Source organism: Eschrichtius robustus, chromosome 1, assembly GCF_028021215.1.
Source record: "Eschrichtius robustus isolate mEscRob2 chromosome 1, mEscRob2.pri, whole genome shotgun sequence".
Classification (NCBI taxonomy): domain Eukaryota; kingdom Metazoa; phylum Chordata; class Mammalia; order Artiodactyla; family Eschrichtiidae; genus Eschrichtius; species Eschrichtius robustus.
Genome location: NC_090824.1, coordinates 158,935,947 through 158,961,277, shown reverse-complemented (window position 1 = coordinate 158,961,277; position 25,331 = coordinate 158,935,947). Strand labels below are relative to the sequence as shown.

The following is a 25,331-nucleotide window of genomic DNA, read 5'->3' as shown; positions in this document are numbered from 1 at the left end:
GGGTGCTGTGGGCCTTTGGGCAGCTCACCTTCCTTCTCTGGGCCCTCATTTTTCCACCTGTAGAATGAAAGTGTTGTAGTAGGCAGGCACCCCATTTCCTTTCCTTTCTTGGTGAGTGGAAACTGAGTCAGACTTTCCCAGTAACTCCAGAGGGACAGGGCTCTCTCCTCCCTTGGTCCCCTGCCTCTGTCCACTGCCTTGGAGTTTGGGGCCCAGGTGTGAAGGGCAGCAGGTGTGGGAGCACTTAAGTTGACACCCCCCACCCAGCCCGGAACAGATGGGGTGAGACCTAGCCTGCGGAGTGTCCCCTGGGCATAGAGCCTAGGGCCACCTCTGAAAGGAGAGGTGGTCAAAGACCTCCTAGGGGGCAAGAGGGATCTTGAGGGAGCCCAGGGGGACAGAGGAGGACGCCAGGCTCCCTGCCTTCTGCACGCAGCACTTTGCCAAGGAGGCGCCTGCAAGACCAGTCTGATGGCTCCTCCTGCGAGGAGGCGGTAGGCGGGGGCTGAGCAGGGCCGTGGGAGAACTGTGTCAGCGACTGCCAAAGGGAGGACCCCTTTGTCGCTCCCCACCCACCTCTGTCTGCCAGGAAGTCACCTTGGACTGTCAGCCGCCCGCCCCTCAGAGTAGGATTCGGGATAGGATGGAAACTCAAACTCAGACTTGCTTATTTTCTGCCTGCTCCTGTTGGGCCCCCAGGGTGAGGCTGACCACAGATCAATCTAGGCTGAAAGGAATTAATTTCCTAATTAAGAAAGGCTTGGCTCATTCAAACCCCAGGATGAGCTGCCTGCCCGATTTGCAGTTGGCCAGGTCAGATCTGTCTGGGCAGGAGTGAGGGCCAAGAGACGGAGGAGCTCTTTTTCTAGAAAGCCATGGCGATTGCATCCTGCATCCAGAGTTCAAGTTCTGCTGTATCCCAGCTGGGCTTGCGAGACCTTGGGCAGCAAGTCCTTTAACCTGTGAGCACCTGTATTGTTTGCGGCTTTGGAATTCCGAGGGAGTGAGATGTACAGCTCCATTCAGGCAACAGACATTTATTCAGCACCTTCTGAATGGCTCACCCTGGACAAGAAAGTGGGAAGGGAAGTCAGGTTCAAAGAGGGTCTGTACTTGCAAGCTCGGCCTCTGGCCTGGGAGACAGACAAGTAGTCAGGTGGTTATGGGTCAGCGCTAGGCTGTGAGTGGCGTGGCCAGAGCCATTGGACACGTGAGGAAATGGACTGTCGTTTGTATCTCGATTCCTAATGTGGCCAACGAATGTTTTTTGCCGTCTGTTTTCTGCCAGGCTCTGCGATGCAGCAGAGAACAAGGCAAGGTCCCCACCATCCTGAGGCCCCCATTCAACTGGGGGAGGCAGATCACAGATGGATAAAATAAATAGAGCTGCAGTTGGGCTGCAGAAGGCGGACGGGGAGGTGTGAGGAAAAGGATCAAGGTGGGGCATCTGCTTAGACGAGGGGGCTCTGGGCTGGTGACATTTGAGCTGCAATATGGCAAGAGGCAGCCGTGGGAAGATCTGAGGAAGGGGGTGCCCAGCAAGTGCACAGGCTGGGAACATCGTGGGCTGGGGAGGGAGTTGAGACGAGACCCAGAGATAGGCTGCAGCCATTCCATTCTGGAATCTTCTGATGCATAGGGAGCCTAAGGAAAACATGTTCCTTTTAAGTTGTTTTATTGTCTTTAATTTCAATCATACATCAGTAGGTTCCCTTTATAAACAAACAATGTGAGAAGAAATGGAGCATGGTATGAAAGTGGCCCCATCCTTGGTATCTGTCAGCAGTTTGGGGCATACTGTTCTCGTCCCCCTTTTCATATACAGATTTTGTGCTTATATAATTTGGATCACACTCAGTACTCCACAGTGTCTATCACTTACTGTGTGGTGGATCTCTTTCTCTTTTCACAGCAGTGTAATATTCCACAGTGTGGCCAGACCACCATCTTTCAGCTCACAGTCTCCTAACAGGAGACGTTTCGGTTGTGTCTGATTTTTCTTCCCCCCTATACAATCCATGAAGTCATGTACATCCTTGATCATACGTCTTTCTGGTCTTTAAATTTTCATTGTCAAAACCAAGTGCCGTTTGCGAAGACTAATAAGCCAGTTTTCTCTCCCATTGATGGTGTCTGGGAGCCCACTTCCCCACTTCCTCACCACACTTGATATTATCCACATTTTCGCTTTTAGCTAATGTGACGGGGGAAAAGGATCTCATTATTCCTTAAAAAAAAAATGTGATCCGGTTTATTCAGGCTTTCTCTTTTTATTGTAATCCATCGTTGTTTTTTCCAGAGGATCAAGGTTTAGCGAGCGCTGCCTCTCGCTGGTCTGACCGTGACTGGGGACTCAGTGAAGCCTTTGCCCTGTGTACTCATCTGTGAAATGAGGTCCTTTTAATCCCCGCCCTGCCCCCTGCCAGGCTGCTGCGTTTTGGGCATGGGAAAACATTCCTGAAAGTTCATTTTATGCTGAAAAGCTCTGCAGACATCATGGGTTTTACTAGTGAAAGGCAGATATCTGGAGCCTGGAACATTTGAATGGATGTGAGTGTTTCTAAACAGCCAGTGTGTCCAGGGGAGGGGCTGGGCTGGCTTTAGGTGGGACATCTGCCTTGCATCCCTGAGATGGGGAGGGCCTCACCCAGCCGAGTCAAAGAAATGAGCCAGGAGGGCAGAGAAGGTTCTCTAGCTGGTCCTCTAGCTGGTCTAGGGACAGGCTCAGAAAGGGGCATTGGTCCCCACAGACTTGATCCCCCATTTATCTGTTGGTAGAGACCAAAGGCTGGGGCTCCTAGAACTTTGTGTATTTCCATGTTTGTTACTTTGGGGGTCCTTGTCTGTTTTCCTGTAACAGGAGGCTTTAAAATAAGCAAAAGATTGACAAAAGGGCCCTTGTACTTGATTCGGAGACAGAAGGAGGGGAAGCTGTGGGGATTGATAAAGGAAGGGTGGGATCAGGGCCAAGGAAAACCAGGCCCTGTGGTCCCTGGGCGGCCTCAGGCCCCATGATGCAGGAGCCAGGGAGCTGGCTGGGCCCGTGGAGGAATTCGTCAGTGCTGGAATTCAGGTGCCTGGGGATATATAGCTAGGCTCTCCTGTCCTTCCCCAAGTGGGCCCTAACACAGCGGGCCGACACCTTGGAGAGCAGCGTCCAGGCTTGGCTGTGATTGCCCTGCTGCCGCCTGGGACCTAAGCCCTGGTGGAGGCTTCTGTTATCCCCACCAGCCCAACCTGGTTGGGACAGCTGTGGGGAGCTGGGGGGGACTAGGCCACAGACAGGAAGGTGGACAGACACGGGTTGGGGGTGGTGGTGATAGCAGCAGACGAACAAGCAGGTGGTCAAAGGGCTTTGGTCGGGAAGCATCCTGCGTTTGTACCTCTGCAGCCAGTGGGCAGGAGGAGAGAAGGCTGAGACCTTGGCTGCAGGCACATCTTTGCATTCGTTAGGCATCCCATGGTTCTGAGGGTTGCGTTTGTTTTTCATGAAGGGAGTGAGGGGAGCCTCTCACTCAGGAGCTGGCTCGAGGGCAGTCGGTGAGGGCAGGGGCAGAGTGGGCTGCCCTTTCTGGGTCCCACCCCACTGCCACCCCCAGCTCAGCCTGCAGGGGTTTGTGGAGTCAGAGTGAGGTCGAGTCGCCAGGTTTTGTTTCAGGCACCGGGATCGACTGGTCTGTCCGTGTTGCAGGAAGTAAAAAAGTAAAAAAGCTATTTTTACTGCTCCGACTAGGACTTTTTACAGGAAGGTACAATTACAAGCAAAATGTCAGGGTTTGGCTGGCCAGCTGATCCCTGGGAGGCTGCCACAGGCCAAGGCAGGGACGACGGCGGTGTCGGTGGGTGTGTGAAGCGAGACTCATTTGCACGTGGACACATCCCTACCCTGGGTGCTGGGTGGCTTCCTCTGAACCGCTTGCAGTGTCTGTATAGTTTTCCTCTAGGCAGAAAAGAGGCCTTTGCCGGGATTTGTCCAGGTTAGTGCACCTGAACACGTTATGATTGGCTGGTCATGCGATTATGAAGCCAATCTGGGGAGCTGTAAGCCATTCTGTTCCGGACTGCTCAGGAAGTTGAAATTTTGTTAAATGAAATTATTGAGAACCTACGGTGTGATAGCCACACTGCTAAGTGCTAGAGGTAGAGATGGATCAGACAGACCCCGCCCTAGAGCGTCACCCATGCAGCATTAAGGATGCAGAAAGTGCCATCCCCGAACCCTTTGGACAAGCACCTGGTATGTTTTTAATTTATATGCATTATGGCCAGAGGCCAAGCAGGGCTTATGTTAGCTTCTGTTGTGGCCTAACAGATCACCACTAACTTAGTGGCTTAAACAATACCTATTTATTAGCTCACAGTTCTGTAGGTCAGAAACCTGGGCTGGCTCAACTGGGTTCTCTGCTTAGGCTGTCACAAGTCCAAGGTCAAGTACCGGCTGGACTGGGCTCTTATCCTGAGGGTCTGGGGGAGAATCTGCTTCCAGACTCATTCAGGTTGTTGGGAGAATCAAGTTCTTGGTGGCTGTAGGACTGAGGTCCCTCTCTCCTCCCTGGCTGTCAGCTAGGTGCTGATCTTGGCTCCTACAGGCTGCTGCATTCCATGCCAGATACCCCCTACCCCACCCCATCTCTAAGCAGCAGTGGAGCGTCAGATCCTTTCCCGCTTCAGATCTCTGACATCAACTTCTGCAATCAGCTGAAGAAAACTCTGCTTTAAAGAGCTCATGTGATTAAGTCAGGCCCACTCAGAGCATCTCCCTATTTTAAGGCCACCTGATTAGTTAGTAACATCATTAATTATATCTGCAAATCCCTTTGCTATGTAGGTAACGTGGTCACAGGAGTAAGACCAGGGATGGAGATCAGGGTTCCATTCTTGAATTTTCCTGCCAAGGGCTTGTGCCAACAGGGGCTACAACAGCAACAGTATTGATAACAGCAGGTCTCATGAATAGAGGGAATTTTGTGTGTCCCACCGTGCTGGGCTTTTTACATGGACCTTCTCATTTAATTCTCAGGATAGCACATTGACACTTATTCCACCCGCCCCGTTTTCCAGATGAGAAAAACTGGGGCTCAGAGAATATAAGTACCTTGGACCAGTCATACAGGTAGAAACAGCAGTGCTGGGATTTTTACATGGACCTTCTCATTTAATTCTCAGGATAGCACATTGACACTTATTCCACCCGCCCCGTTTTCCAGATGAGAAAAACTGGGGCTCAGAGAATATAAGTACCTTGGACCAGTCATACAGGTAGAAACAGCGGTGCTGGGATTTGAGACCAGGACCTTAGCGCCTAACCACCCCCTCAGGGTGCTCCAGGCCAGCATCTCCAGTTTGATTACTGTGATTTGCAGAACACTATGTAGGACAGGCATGAGGGTTGCTCTTTCCCATCCAGCATTTAAAATACTTAAATATGAAACATACCAATCATATTGCAGGTTAACACAGCAGACCCTGAGGGCCTCTCACGTGGATCTTTTTGATTCTTATTCCAGTGGGTATTTGTGGTTAATCTACTTCCCATTCAGCAATATTATCGATCTAATTATTCCAGGCAGCAAAGATGACACAGAATAGTGTCCTCGATGAGTTGAAAATAAAAATAAAGGTAGAGTACCCAGTGCCCTGAAGGAATAAATAATGCTGGACTAGAGAAGAACCCTCACAGCACCGCAGCAAAGGGCCAACGGGTATTAGAATGTTAATTGCAGGAGACAAGACAGAAATGTTCTCTTTACTCTCTGCCATGTTCCTGGTGCATAGCACAGGGTCCAGCACATGGTAGGTGCTCAGAAATTCCTTGTCAGGTTAATTTTTTCAGTATCTACTATGTACGAGGCCCTGTACACGCCAGACAGATGTCAAGTCCAGGGGAGAGTGTGAGCGTGAAAAGAGAGGGCTTATGGAGAGAGGGAGTGGGGATGGGAGAGCTAGAAAGTCCAGCATGTGCCCCAGCGAGTGGTGGGGGAGAGGGGCTGGGGACCAGATTGCACAAGGCTTGGATGTCCAAGCCTCCTTGAAGCTTTTGAGCAGGAGGGAATGGTGGTCAAAAGTGAAGACCGGATTGCCTGGAGTGGGAGAGACTGGGGACAGGGCCTGTTCATAGCCCATTCCGCAGCTGTGAAGTCCTCACCTTGTTTCCGACGCAGGACTAGCCACACAAGGGACCCGGAAAGGAGGATTTAATGGAACTTGGTGGCCGAATGATACGCTAAAAATGTATGTACGAATGAGTTGCAGTTTCTGGGCACCCATGTATTTGGCTATAAATACACGTTACATATGTAATTTCAAGAGACCAAGAATCATCAACTGCGAAGCCCAAGGGCAGCAGCCTGTGCATGGCCCCTGTAGTTTGCCGTCTCAGGCGCTGCCCTCTGCAAACCACCGAGGTCTGTTATTTGGGGGAAAATGAGGGGTCCTGTGGTGAGAAGAAAGCATCTGGTGATGGAGGGAGGGGCAGAGCAGGCTGGGTTCTTCGAGGGGAGGCCGGCCAGCGGGGATCAGAGGACGCCAGCTCCTGTGCCCACACGTCCATGCAGGCTGGGGAGGGGCCGAGACCCTCCGGGCAGGTGATTCCACTCTCACTGCCCTTCACTTTCCATGGCAGTTTCTTTTTCGAGTCCTTTTAAAAAAACATGGTTAATGTGTGGAAGATGAGGAAGTTTTGCTAATCCACTGTTCTCACAGTGTGGTCCCGGAGGGTCCCTGGGATTTTTTCGGGGTCCACGGGGTCAAAACTGTATTCATAGTAACACCCAGATATTATTTGCCTTTTTCACCCGTTCCCTCCAAGTGCATAACCCCGTGACCCAATGTTTTCCAGATGACCGTTGCATGAAGTTACTAAATCATGCATGGGTAAGTGAGCCAGAGTGCAAGACAAACCAGGAGACGGGAAGGTCATGGAGTACACAAGTGCACCACACGGGCTCAGGTCCCACACTGCAGCTAACCTTTAAGAAACTAGTGCTTGACAAGTCTTAGTGTTTTGTCAAAGAGGAATATCCAAAATGATCTGAAAAGGCTCTTAAAATCTGTTCCCTTTTCCAACTCCCTGTCTGTATGAGGCTGGATTTTCTTGTAGTCTTCAATGAAAACATTTTACAATGTTTAGGAGTATGGGATTAACACTTACACACTACTATATATAAAATAGGTAAGCAATAAGGATTTACTGTATAGCACTAGGAACTATATTCAGGATCTTGTAACAACCTATGATGGAAAGTAATCTAAAAAAATATATATAACAATCACTTTGCTGTACACCTGAAACTAACACAATATTGTAAATCAGCTATACTTCAATTAAAAAAAAAACACGACATTTTACAACAAATTGAATGCAGAAGCAGTTAGAGAGTCTGGCCACTATTCTCAATAAAATAAATTTTTTTTGGAAACTAGATTTATGAAAAACAACTGTTATTTATGCTAACATATAATGAGTTTATTACTGTTCTTCAGGTAACTAGTATACATTTCAATTTTGTCTCAGTTTTAATTTTGTCTGTGATAAATATCAATAGGTTAAACCACGTAACAGAAGCCCCTTAGGGTCCTCAATCATTTTCAAATTGTAAAAAGATCCTGAGACCAAACCATTTGAGAACAGGAGTGCTAGGCAAAGCCCTTGCAAGCTGGGGCCTGGGTGTGGGCCCTGAACCCAGCTCTCTTCATCTGTTTTCCCCTTTTAGTCCCTTGGCAATCCTGCGAGGTTGGTGTGATTATTTTCACGTCCATTTTACAAATGTGGAAACCGAGGCACTGAGCATCTGAATACCCAGCACAAGCCTTGCAGTATAGAGGTGGCAGTGCCAGCAAGCAGGGAGGTGCCAGACCGACGTCCCTGTTCCCCAGGCAGGGAGGAAGGCAGGTGCCCGAGAGAGAGCTTGTAATGCAGGCCTGGTCTGCGTCCTCAAGTTACGTGCTGTTGGATGTAGTGCGAGCTCTTCAGGGTGGCACGGGGCCTGGCAGGCGGGGAGGCACACTTCCACACCCTTCCTCCTTTCCTGAGGCCCAGGAAGGCAGACTCAGGTTTGCTAAGTGGCAGCGAGGCACTTGGGAAATCAAGTGTTTTTCATTAAAAACAGCGTCTCCTGTTCAGGCACACACGGCGTTTGCAGCCAGGAAGGCGGTTCTTCTTTCTAAACAGCCCATGTTGTGCCTTTCGAGCAGGGACTTTGGAGCAAAACAGCTTTGAATACTGAGGACGTGTGTGCATTTCTTGCCTTCTCTGAGCCTCAGTTTGCCCACCTGTACAATAGGGACCGTGACGCCTCAAAGAGGTGCCGTAAGGATGAAATGAAAGAAGGCATGTACAGGGCCTGGGGCAAAACCTCGCTCGCAGCCAGGTTCGAAAAAAGTGACCCCGGGACTTCCCTGGCGGTCCAGTGGTTAGGACTCAGCACTGCACGGGGCACAGGTTCGACCCCTGGCCGGGGAACTAAGGTCCCACATGCTGCGTGGCACGACCCAAAAAAAAAAAAAAAAAAAAGTGACCCTGCATCTGGCACAGTGTCCGGCAGGTTCAGGGGTGTGTGCGGTGGGGACAGCCTCCCCGCCCTCCTCCCCAGTGGTAGCTATCAACCTGTTTCTCACCCAGCCTACCAGAGACAGTCTGCAACCTCAGCAGGTGTGTGTGTGTGTATTACATGTCTATGTGTATGACTAGGTAGTCGGTTTTTAGCAGATGTAAGAGATGGCATCCTATTCATAGCACTTCTCGTTTTAGCAGAGAAAGCCAGTTGCTTATTTTTTTATATATATAGTTCTGTAGTACTCCATTGTATGAATGAACCACTATTTCTTTAACTGGGCCTCTTGCCTCTGAACACTGAGCCTGTTTCCAGCCTTTTGCTTGCAGCCAAGAGGGAACTTGCAAGTGTGATGGAGGGCAGGATTCCTGGGCGTGGAGAGGCTGGGGCAGAGGGCTTTTGTCATTTTGAAAGATCTTACCAAAGTGCTCTCCAGCTACACCCCCCTGCCCTCCTCCCTCTCCATGGGAGGGGAGAAACAGAGCTGTGTCTTGGGCTTTAGCAATTGAGGCACATTCCCATTCTGGTTCGACAGCAGCCCTGGCAGCCTGGAGTAGAACGAAGCTTTTACAGCACAGGGAGAAAGAAATCCACGAACAAGTAGCCGGTGCTTGACTTTTTTTTTTTTTTTTTTTTCCTTCTGTCCTGTTCTGCGTGTGCATTTTCCTCCCAGGCTGTCACTCCAGGTGGCTTACTGAAAGTGATATCTAGGCCACAGTGCTTTGAATGACTCCATCTGTGGGCCTCTGCGACTCTTTCAGGGGACCAGACAGGAAGAGAGACAGCCTCCCTCCAGGCCCCCAGCCTCCCTCTGTTTGCCAAGGGCCCGGCCAGTCCTGTTGAAGAGGGAGGAACCCGGGACCAGGAGGTGATGTTTGCTTTGTACGGGGGCTGTTCTCTGCCCCTGCTTGTTTCTCTCTGTCTCGCTCTGGATACGTGAAAGGAAACAAGCGATTTCAACAGATGGGCGAACCTGAGCACCAAGTTCTTTGTACCCTCTGTGGTTAGACCAGGGACGTCCATTTCATTGGCCCCGCTCCCGTCTGCAGCAATAGCTGGGCTTGCAGACCCCCAGCCTCGGGGGCCAGAGACAGTCCAGGCGGCCCCACTGAGCTGAGGGGCAGCAGGATGCGGCAGTGGAAGCCAGGTGGCAGGTTCTCTCGGCCCTGCCCTGCCGAATTTGGAGGCGTCTGAGCCACTCCTCACTTAGCTGAAAGAAGCCTCTTTGTTGCAGGGGTGGTTTCATTAAGCATGGTAACCAGAGCTTCTATGACAGTATGACGTCAAACATCTGTAATTCTTCTCCAAAGATTTTTATCTCAAGAGAATACACTGATTCATAATACAACGCAGCAAAGACGTTATTTGTTCGTTGGATACAAATGCAAAACTATGGATGGATGAGTTAGTAAGTCATGGTGGTTATATACTTCACAGACATTAAAAATTACAGCTGACAACCCCAGAGACACTGGGATAAACCAACCGGTTCATCCCAGTGTCTGCACGCAGGAGACCCCTGATCAATCTGTGTTCAGTGGTGAATGAAGGATAGGAGCCTGCAAACTCTGTGAATGGTAAAAACAATGTGAAATTGTATTCTATAATTGCAACAATGTAAAATGGTTGTTTTGGGATGAAAGCTGAAAATAATGAGCCAAGTGAAAATAGTCATTGTGTTTTCAGTGTGTCTCAACCTTATCACTTCCCCCCACAAACCTTTTTGGACCTTTTATTCCTAATTGTACTCAACCCCCCTCCCCCACCATAAATTTTAATACCAGATACGCTATAAGTCTGTCTGTGTTCTGTATGTATGTCTGTGCTTTGTACCTAAAACAAGTAAGATTTTTTTCTGTCTTCCAAGAACCAGTTTCTGCCTCCTTAGGACAGTGTTCCTGCCCACCACCTCCTGACCCCCTCACCCCCCACGAGAACGTCTGTGTCGGGGCTGTGATTCCTGGGGATTGTCGTCTTTTTGTGTCTTGCCTTCGCTTTTGTGTTGTCTTCTCAGTAAAAATGACTGAGCTCCAGGGTGTGCCTGTTGGCCTATCTCACTTGGTTCGTGGAGCTCGCACTCAGAAGAGGGGGTCCTGGGCAGAAAAGGGGGCGCCAACCATCTGTGGCTGCGTCTGCTGGGCTGGGCGTGTGGCTGGGCAGTCATTACAGGGAGTCATTCCCACATCTCCCTGCCCGGTGTCCCAGCCTTCAGACCAGTGCCTAGTACATAGTAAGTGCTCAGTCACTATGACTTACTGGTAGTAGTACTGTTGTCATTACCATTCATCTCTGAGCTGCTGTTTTCTTATCTGTAAATTACAAAACTAATAGGACATATGGCAGGATCGCACCTCTGGTGCTGTCCCAGTGAACGAAGCCACATGACTCGCTTTAGCTAATGAGATGGGGACAGAAGTGATGTGCGTCTTTCTAAGGCCAAGCACCGAATTGGCAGTGCCACTTTCCAGAGCGTTCTCTATTTTCCCATTAGCATGGTGACTGGTGACATGGCGACTACTCTGTCATCTGGGGCCCTGGGAGTGACAGTGATGAGAAGAGTACTCTCTCCTCCCCTCCCGCCCCAACCACCAACTAACCCACAGCGCATGTAGCGTAAGCACGAAGTGTCTCTGTCCCCAAAGCCACCGAGATTCGGGGGTGTTTGTTGCTGCAGCACAACCTAGCCCATCTTGATTAAAACAGAGTCGTAACCTTGTCAGGCTTGGCTGTGAGGATGAAATCTTCCATGTAAGATGCCCAGCACAGTGTGGATACATGGTAGTCATGTGCTCCATGTGGCTCCCTTCCCGACCAGAATTCCCTGTTGATTCTTTGCAACAGGTGTTGCTTCTTCCTCCAGCAGAGTTTCACAGGCCTTGAGCCCTTACCCCTGTCCTCTGCCTTTTCTGGGAAGGCAGAGCCTGTTGCCTGGGAAAGGCCAGGGCAGTGCACCACCCAGACCCTTCCTCCAGAAGTGGCCCGCCCACCCTGGCAGAGCTGGCGTCCATCCCCATAGCATCTATCAACTCGGAATAACAGCTCTGGCTCCCCGATGACCAGAGGCTGCCGTCAGCCTGAGACCTGGCTATCAATCACAGGAGCTAAAGTGGCTGCCCTTCCTCAAGTGTGCCTAACATTCGTGTGCATTAAGGGAAAAGGCTGGAGCAAGTGGAGAAGGCACCGAGGCATTTGCCTGCCCCTCTGGGTCTGCTGGGACCACGTTCCCCTTCCCGGCTTTGGGTGCAGGAAGTTGGGCCATGTGTAGGATTCAGTGCCCACCTGGGACTGTGGATGTGAGCGTGTGTGACCCTTTCGAGAGGGTACAGTTGCAGCGTTGCTCTCGCCCTCCGGACAGCAGGTGGAAACCAGTGTGCCTTGTCAGAGGGTGTGGAAGGCTTGGGGTTCTGTCCAGAGGGGGGCGAGCTCAGGGGCGGGCCCCACCCTTCGTGGGACATTCTGGTACTGCCTTGAAGAGAACCCCGTTTATTACCAAGCAGGGTATGAAGCAGACACCCTCACCCCTTCCCTGAGCCTCACTCCATTCTAGAACCACCACCCCCATGGCCAGCCCCTTCGCATGCAGGAGGGCCGGGGCTTGCAGTGAGGCAAGGATGGGGTGAGGCTGGGGGCTGGGGTAGGGCGTAGTAGCATCCAGCAGGCTAACCACGGGAGAGCAGGAGGCGTGCGTTACACAATTCCCGTCACTTTACTGCGGATTTGAAGTCTTTCAAAATCAAAAGCTGAAAAACAAGATCAAAATAAATAAATACACAGCAAAAAATATAAACAGTTTTAACCTGTTGCATTTTCAATAAAAATTCAGGTAATACGACTTTTGAATAAATATATATCTATATAAAGTTGTTTTTTGGTTTCTTTTTAAAAGAAAGGGCCATTGGAAGGTAGAAACATCTAGGGAAAGGACCCATTGTCTGATAATTCACTTGTATCTAGAATGATCTGTGGCTCTGATTCAGTTACAGTGGTCATACTGATTTTACTTTCACTTAACAATTAGATTTGTCTGCTTCATGCGGTGCTTAGTTTGTTTTCCACTTGAAAATTGGACGGATGGCTGCCCCTGCACCCCGTGGGCTCCCCGAGGGGTGTGTGTCCCCCAGACTTGGGCAGGGTGGGGATTTGAGCTACAGTATCGTGGGGCGTCCTCTCGGAACCCCGCTCCTGGGAACCTTGTTGCAGCACACCGCCCTGCATAGCCCTGATATCTGATAGTGTTGGAATCCTTCATTATCACAGTTCTGGAGTAACCCAGATCCAGCAGGCTTGAAGAAAACCTTTAGTGTTTTTCCTGACTATAAAAATATTACATACTCATTTAAAAAAAAAATCAAACAACTTAAAAATGAATAGAGTAGACAGTGAAAATCCCCTTATTCAAAGTGGAGGTTGGGGTAATGTCTACTGTGTTCTTTATTCAGTGACGGTGGTAATGACAACAGCAACAATAATAAAACAGCTGACCGAGGAAGCAGGAGAGGGCCAGGCCGTCCCAAATGCTTGTCATCGATGGTCTCATTTAAGTCTCAAACAAACCTATAAAGTAGCAGCTGTCTTCGTCATCACTTTATGATTGAGAAAAATAGGCCCAGAGAGGTGAATTAACTTTGCCAGGGTCACCAGTAAGGGCTGAGCTCTCTTCAGGGGCTGTGTTCCTGTGCACTGGTGTTGAGGAGCTGTGAGTTTCCTTGGGGCTGCTTTGTCACAGGCATGTCAGTGCAGCTGGGGCAGAACCCCCTGGGAGATACAGCTTCAAAATACTTGCTGCCCCTCCGCTCTGCGGGCTGGGGTCCACCTGCTGCAGCTGGAATGTCCAAGGCGAATCTTCACTTACACGACTGGCCCCAGGGTTCACGTGCCACTGGCCCTGTGTGATAGCGCCCCTGCCTGTACCTGGCCTTTCTCTTCCCTGAAGGGCCGATGGTTTCCACCCAGCCTTTGCACCTGCTGCTTCTCCGCCTGAACCCTCCTTTCCCCACCATCACATCCGGGCTCCGCTCATCACTTAAGTTTCATCCCACGTGTCCCCTCTTCACAGGGGCCTAAATGAGCCCACCGTCGTCTTGTCCCTCTGTGGCCCGTTGCCATTTTATTTTCTTCATAGAACTCCCAGGAAGTGAAAGTGTCCTCTTCACTGGTTTGGTTCCTTATCGCTGGTCTGTCTGCCCCCTTCCATACCGCCAACCGCAGAGTGCAGCCCCATGGGGGCAGGAACCCTGTCTCTGTGCATCACTGTCTCCCTGCCTGGCACGTGGGAATTGTTCGGGAAGCTTCTGGTGGATGAGCGAGTCAGAACCACATTACCTGCAACCCCTCAGCTGGGCCCTGGGATTTTCTGGCTCCCTCTGGCCACCAGCGAAGAGTGATGGAGTTGACACCCTCATTTAGAAAATTGCTAACTCCTGGCTGGGGGTGGAAGGCGGGGAGGGCGTTAGCGCTGCAGGAAGAGCTGGGCCTCCCAGAGAGTGACCCCCGAAATGCAGCTGTGATTGCCTCTGGTGCCTTTTTCTCTGAGAGTGGAGGTCTTCAGCTCTTAGTCACTGGAATCTTCAGAGAGCTTGGCAAGTTTTCTTCTGAGGGTCTTGCCTCTTGGCTAGTTTGTTTACGTATGTATTTGGCTAACTTTCCAAGGAGGATGAAAGGTGAGCTGGGCACCTTGCTATTTGGTGCTTTTTTTGGGCAATTTTATTTTATTTATTTATTTTTTAATAAATTATTTATTTATTTTTGGCTGCAGTGGGTCTTCGTTGCAGTGCGCGGGCTTCTCATTGCGGTGGCTTCTCTTGTGGAACACGGGCTCTAGGAGCGTGGGCTTCAGTACTTGCGGTGCATGGGCTTAGTTGCTCCGTGGCATGTGGGATCTTCCCAGATCAGGGCTTGAACCTGTGTCCCCTGCATTGGCAGGCAGATTCATAACCACTGCACCACCAGGGAAGTCCCTTTTTGCAATTTTAAAACTATATATATATTACATTGGAGTATAGTTGATTTACAATGTTGTGTTAGTTTCAGGTGTACAGCAAAGTGATTCAATTAGACACATATATTCATTCTTTTTCAGATTCTTTTCTCATATAGGTTATCACAGAATATTGAGTAGACTTCCCTGTGCTGTACAGTAGGTCCTCGTTGGTTATCTGTCTTATATACAGTGGTGTGTATATGTTCATCCCAAGCTCCTAATTTACCATTACCCCCCAGCATTTCCCCTTTGATAACCATGAGTTTGTCTTCGATATCTGTAAGTCTGTTTCTGTTTTGTAAATAAGTTCATTTGTATCATTTTTCTTAGATTCTACATATAAGTGATATCATATATTTGTCTTTGTCTGACTTACTTCATTTAGTATGATAATCACTAGGTCCATCCATGTTGCTGCAAATGGCATTATTTCCTTCTTTTTAATGGCTGAGTAATATTCCATTGTAGGTATGTACCACATCTTCTTTATCTATTCTTCTGTCGATGGACATTTAGTTTGCTTCTGTGTCTTGGCTGTTGTAAATAGTGCTGCAGTGAACATTCGGGTGCATGTATCTTTTCGAATTATGGTTTTCTCCTTATATATGCCCAGTAGTGGGATTGCAGGATCACTTGGTAGTTCTATTTTTAGTTCTTTAAGGACCCTCCATACTGTTCTTCATAGTGGCTGTATCAGTTTACATTCCCACTAACAGTGTAGGCGGGTTCCCTTTTCTCCACACCCTCTCCAGCATTTATTGTTTGTAGACTTTTTGAGGATGGCCATCCTGACTGGTGTGAGGTAATACATCGTTGCAGTTTTGATTTGCAGTTCTCTAATAATTAGCGATGTTGGGCATATTTCCATGTGCTTTTTGGCCATCCATGTGTCTTCTTTGGAGAAACGTCTATTTAGATCTTCTGCCCATCTTTTTTATTGGGTTGTTTGTTTTTTGGATACAGAGCAGCATATGCTGTTTGTATATTTTGGAGATTAATCCCTGTCGGTTGCATTGTTTGCAAGTGTTTTCTCCCATTCTGTGGGTTGTCTTTTCATTTTGTTTATGGTTTCCCTTGCTGTGCAGAAGCTTTTAAGTTTAATTAGATCCTATTTGTTTATTTTTGTTTTTATTTTCATTAGGAGGTGGATCCAAAAAGGTATTGCTGCAATTTATGTCAAAGAGTGTTCTGCCTATGTTTTCCTCTAAGAGTTTTATAGTATCCGGACTTACATTTAGGTCTTTGATCCATTTTGAGTTTATTTTTGTGTATGGTATTAGAGAATGTTCTAATTTCATTCTTTTACATACAGCTGTCCAGTGTTTCCAGCATCACTTATTGAGGAGGCTGTCTTCTCTCCATTGTATATTCTTGCCTCCTTGGTCATAGATTAGTTGACCATAGGTGCATGGGTTTATTTCTGGGCTTTGTATCCCGTTCCATTGAGCTATATTTCTGTTTTTGTGCCAGTACCATACTGTTTTGATGACTGTAGCTTTGTAGTATAGTCTGAAGTCAGGGAGCCTGATTCCTCCAGCTCCATTTTTCTTTCTCAGGATTGCTTTGGCTATTGGGTGTCTTTTGTGTCTCCATACAAATTTAAAAAATTTTTGTTCTAGTTCTGTGAAAAATGCCATTGGTAATTTGATAGGGATTGCATTGAATCTATAGATTGCCTTGGGTAGTATAGTCATTATGACAATATTGATTCTTCCAGTGCAAGAACATGGTGTATCTCTCCATGTGTTTGTGTCATCTTCGATTTCTTTCATTAGTGTCTTATTGTTTTCAGAGTACAGGCAGGTCTCTTGTCTCCTTAGGTAGGTTTATTCTTAGGTGTTTTATTCTTTTTGATGTGATGGTAAATGGGATTGTTTCCTTAATTTCTCTTTCTGGATCTTTTGTCGTTAGCGTATAGAAATGCAACAGATTTCTGTGTATTAATTTTCTTTCTTTTTTTTAAATAAATAAATTTATTTTATTTATTTATTATTGGGTCTTTGTTGCTGCACGTGGGCTTTCTCTAGTAGCGGCAAGTGGGGGCTACTCTTCGTTGCAGTGCACGTACTTCTCATTGCAATGGCTTCTCTTGTTGTGGAGCATGGGCTCTAGGCGCGTGGGCTTCTGTAATTGTGGCACGAGGGCTCAGTAGTTGTGGCTTGCAGGCTCTAGAGTGCAGACTCCGTAGTTGTGGCCCATGGGCTTAGTTGCTCCACAGCATGTGGGATTTTCCCAGACCAGGGATCAAACTTGTGTTCCCTGCATTGGCAGGTGGATTCTCAACCACTGTGCCACCAGGAAAGTCCTGTATTAATTTTCTATCCTGCAACTTTACCGAATTCATTGATGAGCTCTAGTAGTTTTCTGGTAGCATCTTTAGGATTTTCTATGTATAGTATCATGTCATCTGCAAACAGTGACAGTTTTACTTCTTCTTTTCCAATTCGGATTCCTTTTCTTTTTCTTCTCTGATTGCTGTGGTTAGGACTTCCAAAAACTACATTGAATAAAAGTGGCGAGAGTGGACATCCTTGTCTAGTTCCTGGTCTTAGAGGGAATGCTTTTAGCTTTTCACCATTGAGAATGATGTTAGCTGTGGGTTTGCCATATATGGCCTTTATTATGTTGAGGTAAGTTCCCTCTATGCCCACTTTCTGGAGAGTTTTTATCATAAATTGGTGTTGAATTTTCTCAAAAGCTTTTTCTGCATCTATTGAGATGATCACATGGTTTTTATTCTTCAGTTTGTTAATGTGGTATATCATACTGATTGATTTGTGGATATCGAAGAATCCTTGCATCCCAGGGATAAATCCCATTTGATCGTGGTGTATGATCCTTTTAATGTATTGTTGGATTCTGTTTGCTAGTATTTTGTTGAGGATTTTTGCATCTATATTAATCAGTGATATTGGTCTGTAATTTTCTTTTTTTGTAGTATCTCTGTCTGGTTTTGATATCAGGGTGATGGGTGGCCTTGTAGAATGAGTTTGGGAGTGTTCCTTCCTCTGCAATTTTTTGGCAGAGTTTGGGAAGGATGGGTGTTAGCTCTTCTCTAAATGTTTGATAGAATTCACCTGTGAAGCCATCTGGTCCTGGACTTTTGTTTGTTGGAAGTTTTAAAATCACTGTTTCAATTTCATTACTTGTGGTCTGTTCATATTTTCTATTTCTTCCTGGTTCAGTCTTGGAAGATTGTACCTTTCTAAGAATTTGTCCATTTCTTCTAGGTTGTCCATTTTAGTAGCATGTAGTTGTTTGTAGTAGTCTCATGATCTTTTGTATTTCTGTGGTGTCCATTGTAAGTTCTCCTTTTTCATTTCTAATTTTATTGATTTGAGCCCTCTCCCTTTTTTTCTCAAAGAGTCTGGCTAAAGGTTTATCAATTTTGTTTATCTTTTGAAGGAACCAGCTTTTTGTTTCATTGATCTTTTCTATTGTTTTCTTCTCTATTTCATTTATTTCTGGTCTCTGTTGCTTCTTGGCCTTTTGGCTAAGATCAAGTGTATTTTTGCTCTGATCTTTATCATTTCTTTTTTTCCAACTTTGGGTTTTGTTTCTTCTTTCTCTAGTTGCTTTGGGTGTAAGTTTAGGTTGTTTATTTGAGATTTTTTTTTGTTTCCTGAGGTAAGATTGTATTGCTATAAACTTCCCTCTTAGAACTGTTAGCTGCATCCCATAGGTTTTGGATCATCCTGCTTTCATTTTCATTTGTCTCTAGGTATTTTTTGATTTCCTCTTTGATTTCTTCAGTGATCCATTGCTTGATTAGTAAGATATTGTTTAGCCTCCACATGTTTGTGTTTTTTACAGTTTTTTTTTTTCCTGTAATTGACTTCTAATCTCATAGTGTTGTGGTCGGAAAAGATGCTTGATATGATTTCGATTTTCTTAAATTTACCAAGGCTTGATTTGTGACCCAAGACGTGATCTCTCCTGGAGAATGTACCATGTGCACTTGAGAAGAAAGTGTATTCTGTTGCTTTTGGATGCAATGTTCTATAAATATCAGTTAAGTCCATCTAGTCTAATGTGTCATTTAAGGCCTGTGTTTCCTTATTGATTTTCTGTCTGGATGATCCATCCCATGATGAAAGTGGGGTGTTAAAGTCTCCCACTATTATTGTGCTACTGTCAATTTCTCCTTTTATGGCTGTTAGTATTTGCTTTATATATGGAGGTGCTCCTATGTTGTGTGCATATATATTTACAATTGTTATATCTTCTTCTTGGATTGATCCCTTGATCATTATGTAGTGACCTTCTTTGTCTCTTGTAACAGTCTCTATTTTAAAGTCTATTTTGTCTGAGTATTGCTACTCCAGTTTTCTTTTGATTTACACTTAAATGGAATACCTTTTTCCATCCCCTCACTTTGTCTGTATGTGTCCCTAGATCTGAAGTGCGTCTCTTGTAGACAGCATAAATATGGGTCTTGTTTTTGTATCCATTCAGCCAGTCTGTGTCTTTTGGTTGGAGCATTTAATCCATTTACATTTAAGGTAATTGTCAATATGTATGTTCTTATTGCCATTTTGTTAATTGTTTTGGATTTGTTTTTGAAGGTCTTTTTTCTTCCCTTCCTCTTTTGTTCTCTTATGATTTGATGTCTGTCTTTAGTATCGTATTTGGATTGCTTTTTCTTTTCTGTGTGTGTTTCTACTGTAGATTTTTGGTTTGTGGTTCCCATGAGGTTTTGTTATAGCAGTCTATATGTATACCAGATTGTTTTAAATTGCTGCTCTCTTAATTTCCAGTGCATTTCCAGTATCCTGCATTTGTAGTCTTCTCATGATTGCTGGCTTTGGTATTATATTTGTGTGTAGATGTTTACTTTATGTTTGCCTTTACTGGTGAGCTTTCCCATTCATAATTTTCTTGGTTCTATTGTAGTCGTGGCCATTTCTTTTCCATTTAGAGATGTTTCTTTTGGATTTGTTTTAAAGCTGGTTTGGTGGTGCTGAACTCTCTTAGGTTTTGGTTGTCTGTAAAGCTTTTGATTTCTCCATCGAATCTGAATGAGAGCCTTGCTGGTTAGAGTATTCTTGGTTGTAGATTTTCCCCTTTCATCAGTTTAAATATATAGTGCCACTCCCTTCAGGCTTGCAGAATTTCTGCTGAAAAATCAGCTGATAACCTTATGGGGATTCCCTTGTATGTTACTTGTTTCTTTTCCCTTGTGGCTTTTAATATTCTTTCTTTGTCTTTGATTTTTGTCTGTTTGATTAATATGTGTCTCATCATGTTCCTCACTGGGTTTATCTTGTATGGGACTCTGTGCTTCCTGGATTTGAGTGAGTGTTTCCCTTCTCATGTTAGGGAAGTTTTCAGCTATTATGTCTTCAAATATTCTCTCACGTTCTTTCTCTCTTTTCCTTCTGGGACTCCTATAAATGTTTGTGTGTTTAATAGTTTTCCAGAGGTCTCTGAGACTGACCTTATTTCTTTTCATTTTTTTTTTCTTTATTCTGTCCCACAGCTGTGATTTCCACCACTCTGTCTTTCAGTCAGTTATTCGTTCTTCTGCCTCAGTTATTCTGCTATTGATTCCTTCTAGTGTAGTTTTCATTCCAGTTATTGTATTGTTCATCTCTGTTTGTTTGTTCTTTAAATCTTCTAGCTTTTTGTTAATCATCTCTTGTATCGTCTCAATCTGTGCCTCCATTCTTTTTCCAAGACCTTGGATCATCTTTACTATATCATTACTCTAAATTCTCTTTCAGGTAGGTTGCCTATCTCCATTTCATTTAGTTGTTCTTGTGAGTTTTTGTCTTGTTCCTTCGTCTGGAACACATTTATCTGCCATCTCATTTTGTCTACCTTTCTGTGTTTGTGGTTTCCTTTCTGCTGGCTGCAGGATCACAGCTCCCCTTGCTTCTGGTGTCTGTCCCTTGGAGGGTGAGGTTGGTCCTGGTGTTTGTGCAGGCTTCCTGGTGGGAGGGACTGGTGCCTGCCTACTGGTGGGTTCAGCTGGATCTTGTCCCTGTAGTGGGCAGGGCCGTGTCAAATGGTGTGTTTAGAGGTGGCTGTGAGCTCCATAGGGCTTTAGGCAGCCTGTCTGCTGGTGGGTGGGGCTGTTCCTATCCTGCTGTTTGTTTGGCCTGAGGCATTCCAGCACTGGAGCCTGCAGGCTGTTTGGTAGGGCCAGGTCTTGATGCCAAAATAGTGACCTCCAGGAGAGGTAATGCTGATCAATATTCTCTGGGGCCTCTGCCACCAGTGTCCTTGCTCCCTCCCCAGTCAGCCACAGCCTACCCCTGCCTCCCCAGGACACCCTCCAAGACTCATAGGTAGGTCCAGCCTTGGCTCCTATGGAGTTACTGCTTTGGGCTGGGTTCCAGTGTACATGAAATCTTGGGTGCGCCCTCTAAGAGTGGAGTCCCTGTTTGCCCCAGTCCTGTGGAGTTCCTGCACTCAAGCCCCACTGGCCTTCAGAGCTAAATGCTCTGGGGGTTCCTCCTCCTGATATCAGACCCTCAGGCTGGGGAACCTGACATGGGGCTCAGGACTCTCACTCCTGTGGGAGAGCCTCTATGATATAATTATTTTCCAATTTGTGGGTCACCCACCTGGTGGGTATGCGATTTGATTATGTCGTGAAAGCCTCCCTCCTGCCATCTTGTTGTGGCTCCTTCTTTGTCTTTGAATCTAAAATATCTTTTTTTTTTGTAGGTCCCTGTCTTTTTTGTCGATGGCTGTTCAGCAGTTAGTTGTGATTTTGGTGTTTTCATGAGAGGAGGTAGGCTCAAGTCCTTCTACTCCACCATGTTTTCCAGAAGAGAGGGGCTTCCTTTAGTTTGGATGCTTGCTGTCTCTTTCTTCAGCGTGTGCTGGCTGTTATCCCCTTGATATGGGGTGTGCAGGTGCAGTGGCCCTTGTGCACTCCCGGGATGGCGGGGGCAGTGCTTGGTGCCTGTTCGCAGGTCTCGTAGTAGTAGCTGCTGTCCGTGTGTTCTTGGGAGACTGGGGGCAGCGCTTGGCACCCGCTTGTGTGTCTCATAGCAGCGACTCACGCCCACCCCTGGAACTCTGGTAGGCGGTGTCCTGTTGCCTGGGAGCGCTCACAGGGAAAGAAGCTCTTCTGGTGGTCCAACTCCTCTCCTCATGCCCCCTCCCCGTAATGGCGCCTTGCCTCTCTGGCAGGCCCTGGCTTCTTCCAAGTACCCCCTCAGTGGCCACACTCCAGCCTCTTTAGGCTGTCTCCATGCAGCCATCCCCGGTCCTCTCCCTGGGTCTGACCTCTGAAGCCTGAGCTTTAGCTTCACCCAGCCCCCACCCGCACCGAAAGATGAGAGTCTCAGGCTGGGGAGCGCAGGGTGGCGGTGCCGACCTCCTCTGCAGGTTACTCTCCGTTTTGCCTTCCGCAGACCAGTTGCTGCACTCTCCTCCGAGGCTCTGAAGCTCCCCCTCTGTCCGGGCTCATCTCCCTGCCGGTGAGGAGACTTCCTAAGGTGCGGAAATCTTTCCTCCTTCACAGCTCCCTCCCTGGGGCGCAAGCCCCATCCCGATTTCTTTCTTTCTCTTTTTCCTTTTGTCCTACCCAGTTACATGGCGGTTTCCTTGCCCTTTCAGAAGTCTGAGGCCTTCTGCCGGCATTCAGTAGGTGTTCTGTGCACATCGTTCCACTTGTAGGTGTATTTTTAATGTTTTTGTGGGAGCAGGTGAGCTCCCCATCCTGTTCCTCCGCCATCTTGATCCCATCCCTTCTATTTGGTGCATTTTAACCTCTTTCCTGTAGGTAAGGACTGCAGTCGGGGAAGCGGAGCTATTGTCGGAGGTGGATCAGTACCTCTTAGCAGGATGATAAATCGCTCGTCAGGAGCATGGCAGTGTCATGCAGTTAATTTATGTGCCTTAAATCCATCAAAACCCGGGATGACGCTTAGGTCATCAAAATAGTCCTGAGATACGTACAGCTTGAGAGTGTCTGATTTTTGGGGGCCCCCAAAGGCAGGGGGCCATGGAGACAGGCTTCCAAGAGTCTGGACAGACCTGACTCTGCACACACGCTTTTGGTGCTCACCCTTCCTGCCACTGGGAACCTTTTGTCTTATACTCTCTTTGGATCCCCCAGCCCCTGCATAGAGCTGGGTGTGTAACTGGTACTGACACTGGAAATCACCTCATGACGCCTGTTCTTGGTGTCTAGGGTGGCCTCCCCTGGAGGTGGAAAGGGTGGCAGGACTCGCATAGCGAAGACCCCTTACTAAGGCCAGCAATCCTGATCCCTGATTCAGGAACTGACGTCCCAGTGATCCTTTTACTAGTTGGGACTCCTGGTGGCAAGTGACAGAAAGGAAGGGGGCGGACTGGCTCAGGTCAGCAGGCATGAGGGCCCCGCTCTCCTCCTCTGTGCAGCTCCCACCTCGGGCAGCACTCCCGCTCCCAGCCTCGGTTCAATCTGTCAGCAGCCCCAGGAACAGAGCCTGCCTCACCCCCTGCAGCTGAGTAAACATCGTAGACTAGAGTCTCCTGGGCCCATCCTGGGTGTGGGGCCCGTCAGAGTCTCCTGGGCCCATCCTGGGCGTGGGGCCCGTCAGAGTCTCCTGGGCTCATCCTGGGTATGGGCCCATCACGGTGGCTGGGAGGATGCTGGAGCCCAGGGATGCACCACTTTGGCCAGCCCGGTGCCCCGCCTTGGATCCCGTGTCTAAACAGCCTGGAGTGGAGGAGGGTGGTTCCTGAGAACAGCTGGATGTTGGGGCAAGCAGGAGGGGGGCCGTGCTGGCTTGCGTGTCCACCATGCACGCCCGTCGTCACAGCTACCTCGGCAGCATGCACAGCCGTCTCAGCCTGCATCTTCTCTGGGCCTGGAGGGCAGCTGGGCGAGCACCGCAGTGGATGTCAGTGAGGTGAGCTTTATGCACCATATGCGTCTCAGCTTGGTCATTTAGTCCAGTCAAGTGGTCACTCTGTGCCGGGTCCCATCAGCACCACACACGGTCCCCGCCTTCAGGGGCCAGAGATGCAAGAGGCAGATAAGTGCATGATGCTAAGTTGTGACGGGTGCTGCGAAGGCAGAAGTAGGGGAGGTGTGGGAGGGGGTGACCTCAACAAGGTGGCCACTCTCAGGAGGTGCAAGAGTGAGCCACTCAGGAAAAATGGGGTGGGCAGGGGAGCGTTCCAGGCAGAAGAACAGCATGTGAAAAGGTCCTGAGGCCAGTGACAAGTCCAGCGCAGCCTGAGGGGCAGCTCTTTGGGACGTGGCAGGATGTGAGGACACAGGGGTAGCCAGTGGAGACCTGGAGACCACAGTAGGGACCTGGGATTTTACTGAGGGTGCTGGGATGGCCCTGGAGAGTTTTGAGCTGGGTGTGCTGTGATCCAGGTGATGCTGTTTAAAAGGTAACTCTGGTCTCTGGATGAATTCAGACCCTGGAGGGCACGAGCAGAAGCAGAGGCTGGCGAGGGGGCGTTTCTGTTAGTCCAGGGGAGAGACGGGTTGGGGGGAGGGTCAGGTCCAGGACTCGTGTAGGAGGCGCGGCCACAGGACATGTGGTGGGCTGGTTGAGGGGATGGTGGGATCTGAGCACCAAGGAGCGTGTTGGTGGCATTTCCCAGACGGGGGGAGGAACAGATGTGGGGGAAATGCTGGACACGTTGCGGTGGAGGTAACGATTCGGCTTCCGGGTATTTTCTGGTGGAGGTGGGGCGCACAGCATCCAGGGCCCCCGGCTTTCAGGCCTGTCCTCCCACACCGCTGGCCTGGAGCTGAAGGGCAGCCCCGGGCACCCGCGGGCCTGGGTGGAGACTCGATTCGCAGTCTCTGCGGCCCCCTCCCTGTGTCTGGGCCTCAGCCTCCTTGTCTGTAAACTGGGGCCAGTGAGACTCTCCACTCCCCCCCAGAATCCTGGTGCTTCGGGGCTGTCCCTGGAAGACTGGCTCAGGTCCGGGCGCCTCCTGGGAGGAGGCGGGACAGACAGGGGAGCCGGCCCACCTGGCAGGTGCTGCTGCCCTCGGCTCTGCGCAGAGGAGCCTGGGCTGGCAGCCGTCTGGGGGGGAACCCGCTTGGGTGTGTCCGTGCGTCGCGGGCTCTCGGCCGGGGCGGGAGTTGGCGCAGCGGGCAGGCATCCTGGTGCTGAGCGAGACAGAGCCAGCTCAGGGGCCCCGGGCTTCCCACTCAGCGTTGCCCTTGCAGAGGTCACCACTTGACCTCATTCTCAGGGCAAACGTGGCTGCTCTGTTGGGGTTTGCCCTGCTTTTTGGCACCTTCTCAGTCTTTGAGTCCTGCTTCGCCCTGCCCTTAACGCCCTCCTAAGGGAGTCTCCACCTGGATCCCTCCCAGGGCGGCCCTGTTCACAGCCCCCCAGAGTGGAGGGGGGCCCAGTCCATTCCCGCAGCCTCAGTGCCGCTGCCTCAGCGTGGACCTGGGCCCGGGAGGGAGGGAAGCGTGCCCCACGGGGCCAGAAAACCCAAGAGGGCCTTCGCCTGACGGGCTGAGGGTGTGTGTCCACATGTGACTGTGGGAGGAAAGCAGGGCCGTCCACTCTCTGGCTAGCCCCACGGCCAGGCCCCGTGGGCAGCCTCCGAGCCCACCGCCCCCCAGGAGCAGCTACTAGTGACGTCCTGTTTGCACGGCAGAGAGCTGGCAGTCCAACCCGGGGCTGTCTGTGAAGTGAGTCCAGGAGGAGTTGGGCACCACGCGTGGGTGTCCAAGCCCCAGCATTCAAGGCTACGTTCACGCGGAGCTCAGAAGCAGCCTGGTTTCCTGGCTGGGGTGGGGCACAGGGCGAGGGCAGTGAGGTGCTCAGGGACCCAGAGCAGGTGGGGCCTGTGGAACAGCAGGAACCGAGGTCAGG

At 48.9% G+C, this 25,331-nt stretch overlaps 1 protein-coding gene across 2 annotated transcripts in view; it reads left to right on the top strand.

The window, feature by feature from the left end:
- KLHL25 (kelch like family member 25) overlaps window positions 1-25,331 on the top strand; it is a 47,687-nt gene that overhangs the window by 3,883 nt on the left and 18,473 nt on the right. Inside the window, exon 1 of one of the 2 annotated variants that reach the window (XM_068537606.1) lies at window positions 21,965-21,983. The exons of the other annotated variant lie outside the window; for it this stretch is intronic. The gene's annotated coding sequence lies outside the window, so the exon portion shown is untranslated. Of the gene's footprint in view, window positions 1-21,964; window positions 21,984-25,331 lie in introns of those variants that run through there. 2 annotated transcript variants of the gene reach the window in all.